General features: G+C 38.6%; 1 protein-coding gene and 1 non-coding gene across 2 annotated transcripts in view; one reads left to right on the top strand and one right to left on the bottom strand.

Annotated features, from left to right (window-relative positions):
* Positions 1-9,257, top strand: part of LRP6 (LDL receptor related protein 6) — a 168,854-nt gene that overhangs the window by 40,637 nt on the left and 118,960 nt on the right. The window lies entirely within an intron of this gene.
* Positions 564-671, bottom strand: LOC111727794. Its single transcript, XR_002775258.1, has one exon. It is a non-coding gene; the product is annotated as a U6 spliceosomal RNA (small nuclear RNA).

Below are 9,257 nucleotides of genomic sequence, written 5' to 3'. Positions count from 1 at the left end.
TTTTTTTTTTTTTTTTTTGAGACAAAATCTCATTTTGTCACCCTCATTAGAGCACAGTGGTGTCAATAGCTCACAGCAACCTCAAACTCTTGGGCTCAACACAATTCTCTTGCCTCAGCCTCCATAGGAGCTGGGAATAGAGGTACTCGCTACAGTGCCGGCTATTTTTAGAGACGAGGCGTTCTCGCTCTGGTTCAGGCTGGTCTCAAACCTTTGTGCTCAGGCAGTCTACCTGCCTCAGCCTCCCAAGTGCTGGAATTACAAGTGTGAGCAGCTGTGTCCAGCCAAACTCGTAGATTCCAGTTATTCTCTTGCCTCAGCCTCCTAAGTAGCTGGGACTATAGGAACCTGCCACAATGCCTGGCTATTTTTAGAGATGGGGGGTCTCTCTCTTCCTCAGGCTGGTCTTGAACTCCTGAGCTCAAGTGATCTACTAGTCTCTGCCTCCCAGAGTGTTAGAATTACAGGCGAGAGCCACTGCACCTGGCCCTTTCCTTTTTTTTTTGTTGGAGATTTATTTCTCACCTACCATGTTTTGCTGTGTATAATGTGCACTTTTTTTTTTTAATATGGAACGCTTCACGAATTTGCATGTCATCCTTGCTCAAGGGGCCATGCTAATCTTCTCTGTATCGTTCCAATTTTAGTATATGTGCTGCCGAAGCGAGCACTATAATGTGCACTTTTTTGGTCCAAATTTTTGAGGGCAAAATAAGGATATACATTGTACATGGGTAGTACTTTTTGTTACCAATATATAAAATTTCTTGTATTTGGTATCTGTTCTTGTGTTTTGTAATTATTTGTTATATAAAATTTCATGTACCATAATTTGTTAAAAAATGCTAAAATTCCTTTATAATACAAAAAAGCAAGTACCTAAATTCAAATACTACATTTATTTGAATTAAAAAATTAAAATGGGGGCCAAGCGCAGTGGCTCATGCCTATAATCCTAGCACTCCGGGAGGCCAAGCTGGGTAGATTGCTTGAGCGCAGTAGTTCAAGTCCAGCCTGAGCAGGAGTAAGACCCCATCTCTATAAAAAATAGAAAAATTAGCTGGGCATTGTGGTGGGCACCTGTAGTCTCAGCTACTCGAGAGGCTGAGGCAAGAGGAGCTTTTGAACCCAAGAGTTTCAGTTTGCTATGAGCTATGATTATGCCACAGGTCTCTACCTAGGCCAGGGGTCCTCAAACTTTTTAAACAAGGGGCAGTTCACTGTCCCTCAGACCGTTGGAGGGCTGGACTGTGGGCCCTGGCATGAGTCGGATGCTAAGCAGGACAGGCAGCGGTGGCATAAACACCCGGATAAATGTTCTAGGCAGGCCGCATTTTGAGGACGCCTGACCTAGGGTGACAAAATGAGATTCTGGCTCCAAAAAAGTAAAAAAGTGAAAGAATTTTTTCCTGAAAGTTTGGGCCCAAAACGTGGGTGTGCATTATACATGGGAACCTATTATACATGGCAAAATACAATAGTTTCTAAAACTTGAAGGCCACATTCCTACGCTGACCTTACCCTCCTTAAAATCCTTCTTGAGAAAACCCAAGGTTGTTGAAAGAATTTACGGTTTGTTCTAGCAGCAGCTAAAGATCAGGCTCCAGTCCCTGGTCTCTGGAGAGGGTGAAAACCTAACTTTGATAAGGGCCAGTTAACAAACCCAGATGGGTTTCAGATGGACCAGAACCCCCTCTAGCTTTTTGTAATTTTTTTACTTCCCTAATTCTACTGCGTCCCTTCGCACCTGCTTCCCCATCTAATTCTCCTTTTGAAATACTCAGTGAGCTCTGTACAAATCAAAATGCCCTGTTGCAATAGTATATTACTGATTTTAAATCTGTTCTTGGCTGGGTGCAGTGGCATGCCTGAAATCCTAGCACTTTCAGAGGCTGAGGTGGGAGGATCACTTGAGAGCAGAAGTTAAAGACCATCCTGGGCAACATAGTAAGAACTAGAGTCTACAAAAAAATTTTTTTTTTTTTAAATTAGCTGAGTGTGGTGGTAGCCACCTGTAATCCTAGCTACTAGCTACTTGGGAGGCTAAGGCAGGAGGCTCACTGGAGCCCAGGTGTTGAAGGTTGCAGTAGCTATGACGACACCTGTGCATTCCAGCCTGGGCAACAGAACAAGATCCTGTCTCTAAAAATAAAATAGGAAAATAAATAAAATTCTTTCTTATTGCTTTAATATTTGGTTTTGTGTATCTTTGACAGTATGCAACTATATGTACTTGTTAAAATTCATACTACCATACACTAAAAAAGGTAAATTTTACTGTATGTAAATTACACCTCATTTAAAATTTAAAAAAATTTTGTGAACAATAACAAAAAGCTTATAAACCAGCAATAATTCACCTCATCAATCAATAGGAAACACATCAATAGGAAACAATCATCAATCAATAGGTAACATCAGTAGGAAGCAATCAATCAGTCAATTAATAGGTAACATATCAATAGGAAACAATCATATGATCATCTGAAATGCTAAAAAGTCATGACAAACACCAATTCTAGAATTTCTTTTTTTATCAACTGAATCCATACACCCTTTCTCTGAAGCAGAGATAGGCAAACAATGACCAGTAGGTCACGTCTTGCGCTTGCTCTATTTGTCCCCATGCATTGACAAGAGTTTTTTTATATTTCAAAGGGTTATACCAAAAAAAAAAAAAACAAAAAAGTACCAGCAGCAGAAAATATGCAGTAGGGACCACATGTGGTCTGCTGAGACTAAAATACAGTAGTTCCCCCTTCCTTTCATAGCCACAATCTCGCTTTCTGTGGTTTCAGTTACCCAGGGTCAACCATGATCCAAAAATAGGTGAGTGGAGTACAGTCAGATACTTTGAGAGAGAGTGAGTGTAGCAGAACAAGATAAGCCACATTCATGTAACTTGTTAACATATAGTATATTGTTCTTTTTTATTCTATTATTGATAATTGCTTATTGTATCTAATTTATAAATTAAACGTTATCATAGGTAATGTAAATATAGTAAAAAATGTAGTATATAGAGGGTTTAGTACTTCTTGTGGTTTCATGCCACCATGGGGGGGTGGTCTTAGACTATCTCCCTCAAGGATAAGAGAGACTGCTTATTTACTGCTAGGCATTTATAGAAAATATTTGCCCACCCCTCCTCTAGAGTCTTACTAGTCAAAGTATGGTTCATAGACCAGTTAAGGTCCATCTTAAAACCATTGCATCAGAATCTGCACTGTAATAAGAAAATAAAACTAAAATATTGTCTTTCCTTATAGATGTGCCTTTGTAATATTAGAAAATATATAGTAAATATAGAGAAATAAAAGTTGTATATATGACTCTGAAAAGCACTAGGGAATATTTCTAGGTAAGTATTTGGCAAATTGCTTCCAGATCAATTCAGAAAACTTCCAATTAAATCTCAATCATATTTGACTCTATTTTCTGAACCCCAAATTATAGAAGATACAGTCCAACACCAAAATATGACATTTTATATCATTCTTCAGACAGTGTGGTAAGTATGCATGTCATTATCTAAGAATAATATCAATTATAAAGATGTTCCCGGGCTTTGGGGCAGTGCCTGTGGCTCAGTGGGTAGGGCAACGGCCCCATATACCGAGGGTGGCGGGTTCAAACCCGGCCGCAGCCAAACTGCAACAACAAGAAAAATTGCCAGGTGTTGTGGTGGGCACCTGTAGTCCCAGCTACTCAGGAGGCCTAAGCCTAAGAGCAGGAGGTTGCTGTGAGCTGTGATGCCACAGCACTCTACCAAGGGTGACAAAGTGAGACTCTTGTCTTTAAAAAAAAAAAAAAATGCTCCCAGGCTTTTAAGAAATATCTTGCTGACTATTTCATTCAAACTCTTCTTTTCCATCCGGGGGGAGAAAAGATCTGAGTCTCTGAATCTTCCCAAACTTTTAGATGCATGTGATGGTCATTCCTCTGAGCTTTGAAGAATGACTAGTAAATGAATATCCTACAAGTTTTGCCACAAACCAAATGTTTACCTGAAAATTAGGTACAAGTATTAACTACACAGAAACCCTTTATGTTTCCCTTTGGGAATGACGGTGAAGGTAGGATCATACCACATTATGATCTACATTGTATTTAAACAATAATTCAAATGAAATTATAAATATTTCAAATATGTGCTATTTTATGAAGAAGCTTGCAGTTGTTTGTATCAATACAAATTTCTTATATTGGCGATCATTCACAATATGATTGGTAATTATAAATTTTAACCTAGAATCCTCCCCTGGTCTGTGAGATCTAATAAATCCTACAAGATTTAGTAAATCAAATGCTGAAAATACTATAATATACTTTTTGGGTACTTATATCTTAATTTTTAAAATGATCATTAATTCCAGGACTGAGATTTTTATTTTTTATCACTTTAAGGTTAACAAACTGTCCTCATTTAAAATATATACTCTATAGCAGGAGTCCTCAAACTTTTTAAACAGGAGTCCAGTTCACTGTCCCTCAGACCATTGCAAGGCCAGACTGCTGCTAAGCAGGACAGGCAGCAATGGCAAAAACACCTGGCAGGCTGGATAAATGTCCTAGGCGGGCTGCATGTGGCCCATGGGCCATAGTTTGAGGATGCCTGCTCTATAGTAAGCTAAATATGACATGATACCAACGTTTTTAGTTCTAATCCACATGGCTCATTCTAGCCTCCTCTCCTTGCTTGTCTATAACATTCTCTGCCAACAGTGAGAAGCTTGACTCCCACAGCCATCATCCATTTTACTTGTTTAATTTTGGCACACAGTATTAGAGATATCAGAACTGCAGCATCAAAATTGTTAACTATACCTCTATAAAAAGCAATATTACCAACTAAAGTACCCTGCAGCTGGAGAACATACACAGTTTTTGCCTGTAGTCTGAATAGGCTCTATGCATTTCTAAAGTGACTATGTCAGCACTCTTTACCACCACCACTTTCAATGAGTTGGTTTTATATATTTCTAATATGGTAAGATTCTTCTGTTTCAGTCTGCATTCCATCTTGGAATTCCCCAACCACTTAATGGATTCTTTTTTTTTTTTTGTGAGACAGAGTCGCCCTTGGTAGAGTGCTGTGGCATCATAGCTCATAGCAACCTCCAACTCTTGGGCTTAAGTAATTCTCTTGCTTCAGCCTCCCAAGTAGCTGGGACCACAGGCACTTGCCACAACACTGGGCTATTTTTTGGTTGCAGTTGTCATTGTTGTTTAGCAGGTCTGGGCTGGGTTCAAACCCGCCAGCCTTGGTGTATGTGGTCAGCACCCTACTCACTGAGCTATGGGCACTGAGCCAATGGATTCTTTTTTTTAATTTGAATTCATTAAATTTCACTCTTCTTGGTGTAAAATTCTATGAATTTTGGCAACTGTGCAGTGTGCTTTTTTTATAATGTTTCTTGTTCTTTACATATATAACATCTTACAATTTTACCACTCATCCTCAGACAAACATATGTATTTCCAAAGCCATCTTTAATTTTACTAAACAGAGTGTAGAGTCTGCATGCTTGCCGGCTTATCTCATTGAACATACCACATTTTCACAATCTGTAGGAGACTCATTTCAGAAACTTCACTTACAGATTACTAACAGTTATCTGCTCATGAGTAGGCTTCAAATGTAAATGTTAGTTATATAAGAAACAGATTTTATATCCTTATTTTATAATCAGGTTCTGAGAGTATCACTTATGTGTCCATCATAAATAAATGAAAGTTTAAAAAAGTTAAGAATTCATTATACTGCTTTCACTTCCTCTTCAACCTTCCTGTATATAAATTGGGGTGATAGGGATTCAGTTACTCAACTCAGTTTCACTATAGGGATTTTAAAACTCATTCTAGTCCACTGAACAGTATACGGTTCACTGTAGATTTATCATAAATAGCAGTATCAGTAGATCCTGTTATTCACATTATGGGTCAGCAGCATGATGAAATCTTGCTTTGTCCTGCCCTGAGCATGAATTGTGCCTTTGTGTAGTGTATCCCTGTTGTGGATATACATTACCCACCTGTTACCAGGAGAACATGCCGGGAACTAGACTAAGACCAAGGTTTAGCATATAGGCTCTGATCCCTAGATGCCTGCCCTAATCTAAATTAAAACCTCAGAATATGCCTGGAATTCATATAATATAGTTAAGATTCTAGACTGTACTATGTAAGATCTTTCCTAAATATTGTATTATTATTCACCCATGCTTCACATATTCCGGTTTTTAATGCAAAACACAGAGCTCTGACATTCAATTTCTGGTTCAGCAAGTAGAGTTTGGAAGTTGTCACTCCATCCTAACAAGTAAAATTGAACAAATCGATAAACATGAACTCTTCTTAGACCCATGAGGTAGAGAAGGTAACAGGGCAAACCGTTGCTGACAGATTTACAGAGCAGACATATTTGGACAGAAACCTCCACAGAAACCAGCATCAGGGTAGAATAACATAAACTGTAATTGATGAACTGCTAGAGGCTTAGTATGGACAAATATGAAAGTATAAAATTCCAGGAAAACTCAGTGATGGGGACCCCTCACACTTTTGTGAGTTTTACCTCTAGCTCAACCAGGTCCTCACAGTGAAGAGCTGAGAAAAATTCCCAGGGCTTTCAGGTAGGAAGAGAGGCAAAGTAACACTTTAGATACGTCAGAGCATTCTCTCTTGAACAAGGTCTGTCTTCAAAATAATCCATCCCACCAGAGCCTAACCACTCTGGGGGAAGGAAAATACACGGAGGAAGAGAAGAAGTACTTCACTACAGTCTCTAACCATCCCACCCCACCTAGAGGGGTGAAGAAAACTGAAAAGCACTTGGAAGATCACAACCCAGGGCAAGGCTCACTAAAAGACAGAATGCCCCCCCCCCACCAGCTAAAGGCCTATGTACCAATGTTCCTTTTACCTGATATATCGTATCCAGCTTTTAACAAAAAAGTGCAAGGTATACTAAAAGGTAAAAAACAGTTTGTGACACAACAATCATCAGAACCAGATTCAGTATGGCAGGGATGTTGCACAAAGCAGGTCAGGAATTTAAAACAACTATGATTAATATGCTGAGGACTCTAATGGAAAAAAAAAAAGATGACATGCAAAAACAGATGGATAGTGTAAGCAAGAAAGGCAGAAATTCTAAAAGAATCAAAGAAATGCAGATCAAAAACACTAACAGAAATGAAGAATGCTTTTGGAGTTCATTTAATAGACTGGACATGGAAGGCCAAGGAAAGAATCTGTGAGCTTAAGGATATGTCAACACAAGCTTCCAAAACTGAACAGCAAATAAAAGTGAACGGAAAAAGAGAACAGAATGTCTGAGAACAACTATAAAAGGCATAACATACATGTAATGGGAATGAAGAATAAGAAGAAAAAGAGAAAGGAATATTTAAAGCAATAACAGCAGAATTCCCATAAAATTAATGCCAGATTCTAATGCACAGATCCAGAGATGTCTCCTTTTACCCTCTCCAGCAAAAAAGGATGGTGTATGGTTTGGGATGTGATGGTCTATTGTGAACATTCCAGTAAGACTGCATGTAGACTTTTCTCTGCTGTTTTATGTGGATTTGAAGAAGAGGGTAATAAGTTATGCATTTTATTTTCAGCCATGTTTGAAAACTTGGAAGCACTCAGAAATATACTATAGTAGCACCCCCTTTTCTTTAGTTTTGCTATCAGTAGTTTCAGTTGCAGTGGTCAGTTACAGTATGAAAATATTAAGTGGAAAATTCCAGAAATGAACACTTCATAAATTTTAAATTGCACGTTGTTCTCAGCAGCGTGATGAAATCTTGCTCTGTCCTGCCTGGGACATGAATTATCCCTTTGTCTAGTGTATCCATGTTGTGTACGTTACCCACCTGTTAGTCATCTACTCCTGAGATCAGGCACCAACATCATTATGGCTCAGTGATGCAGGATCACTCAAAGTAGGTGATCTTACTTGTGACTTACTGTCAGGTCAGTAGTAGCCTGATGTTACCTCACAATGCCTATATCATTCACCTCACTTCATCTCATGTAGGCATTTTATTATATCATCTTTAGCAGAAGGGGTGAGTACAGTTATAAGATACTTTGAGAGAGCACGAGAGAATTGAGTACATTCATGTATAATTTTATTACAATATATTGTTATAATTGTTTTATTTTATTATTATTGTTAATCTCTTCTTGTGTCTTAACTTGTAAATTAAGCTATATTACATGGCGGGAGCCTGTAGTCCCAGCTACTTGGGAGACTGAGGCAGGAGAGTCACTTGGGCCCAAGAGTTTGAGGTTGCTGTAAGCTGTGATGCCATGGCATTCTACTGAGGGTGACAAAGTGAGGCTCTGTCTCAAAAAAAAAAAAAGCTATATTAAAAAACATAGCACATGGCCCGGCGAGGTGGCCCACATCTACAATCCTAGCACTTGGGAGGCTGAGGTGAGTGGGTTGCCTGAGCTCATAGTCTCAGAAAATAGCTGGGCATGTGGTGGGTGCATATAGTCCCAGCTACTAGGGAAGTTAAGGCAGAAGGATTACTTGAGCCTAAGAGTTTAGGTTGCTGTGAGCTAATGATGCCAGGGCACTCTACCAAGAGTGACAAAGTGAGACTGTCTCTAAAACAAAACAAAAAACATAGTATATGTAGGGTTTGGTACTAGGTACAGTTTCAGGCATCTACTGGGGGCTCCTGGAAGGTATCCCTTGAGGATAAGGGGAGACTACTATACTTTTGTGTGGTGAGCACTCAGAGTTATCAATTGCTTTTTTAATTTTTTTTTTTAAAGAGACTGGATCTTGCTCTGTCACTCAGGCTGGCCTCAACTTCTGGCCTCAAGTCATTTTCCTGCCTTGGCTTCCCAAAATGCTTGGAATATAGATGTGAGCTACCATGGCCTCAATTGCTTTCTTGTAATACAGTTTTGTTTAAGGCATGACAGCTTTTAAAATACATGTTTCTTATTTGATCTCCTTTATGGAAAAGACAAACATTTCATAATTATTTTTTGGGTAGATTCAAGTCAACCAGTTTCAAAATGGCTATACTAATACTTGAATGTATTTTGATGAAAATTCCTGGGTAACCTAACATTACCATTTGTCAACATCTTCTAAACTGAAGACAAAAACTGTATAAGCATATTTAATATAAATACTTTATATGTTCATAATCTTGTAAGTAAAATGAGACCATGTATAATGCATTGAATTAGCAAATTATAACCATTTTTTTTTTTTTTTTTTT

This window comes from Otolemur garnettii, unplaced genomic scaffold (genome assembly GCF_000181295.1).
Source record: "Otolemur garnettii isolate 467f Iridium unplaced genomic scaffold, OtoGar3 scaffold00124, whole genome shotgun sequence".
NCBI lineage: Eukaryota > Metazoa > Chordata > Mammalia > Primates > Galagidae > Otolemur > Otolemur garnettii.
Note: the sequence above shows the minus strand (reverse complement) of the source record. Positions and strands in the feature narration are given on the sequence as shown.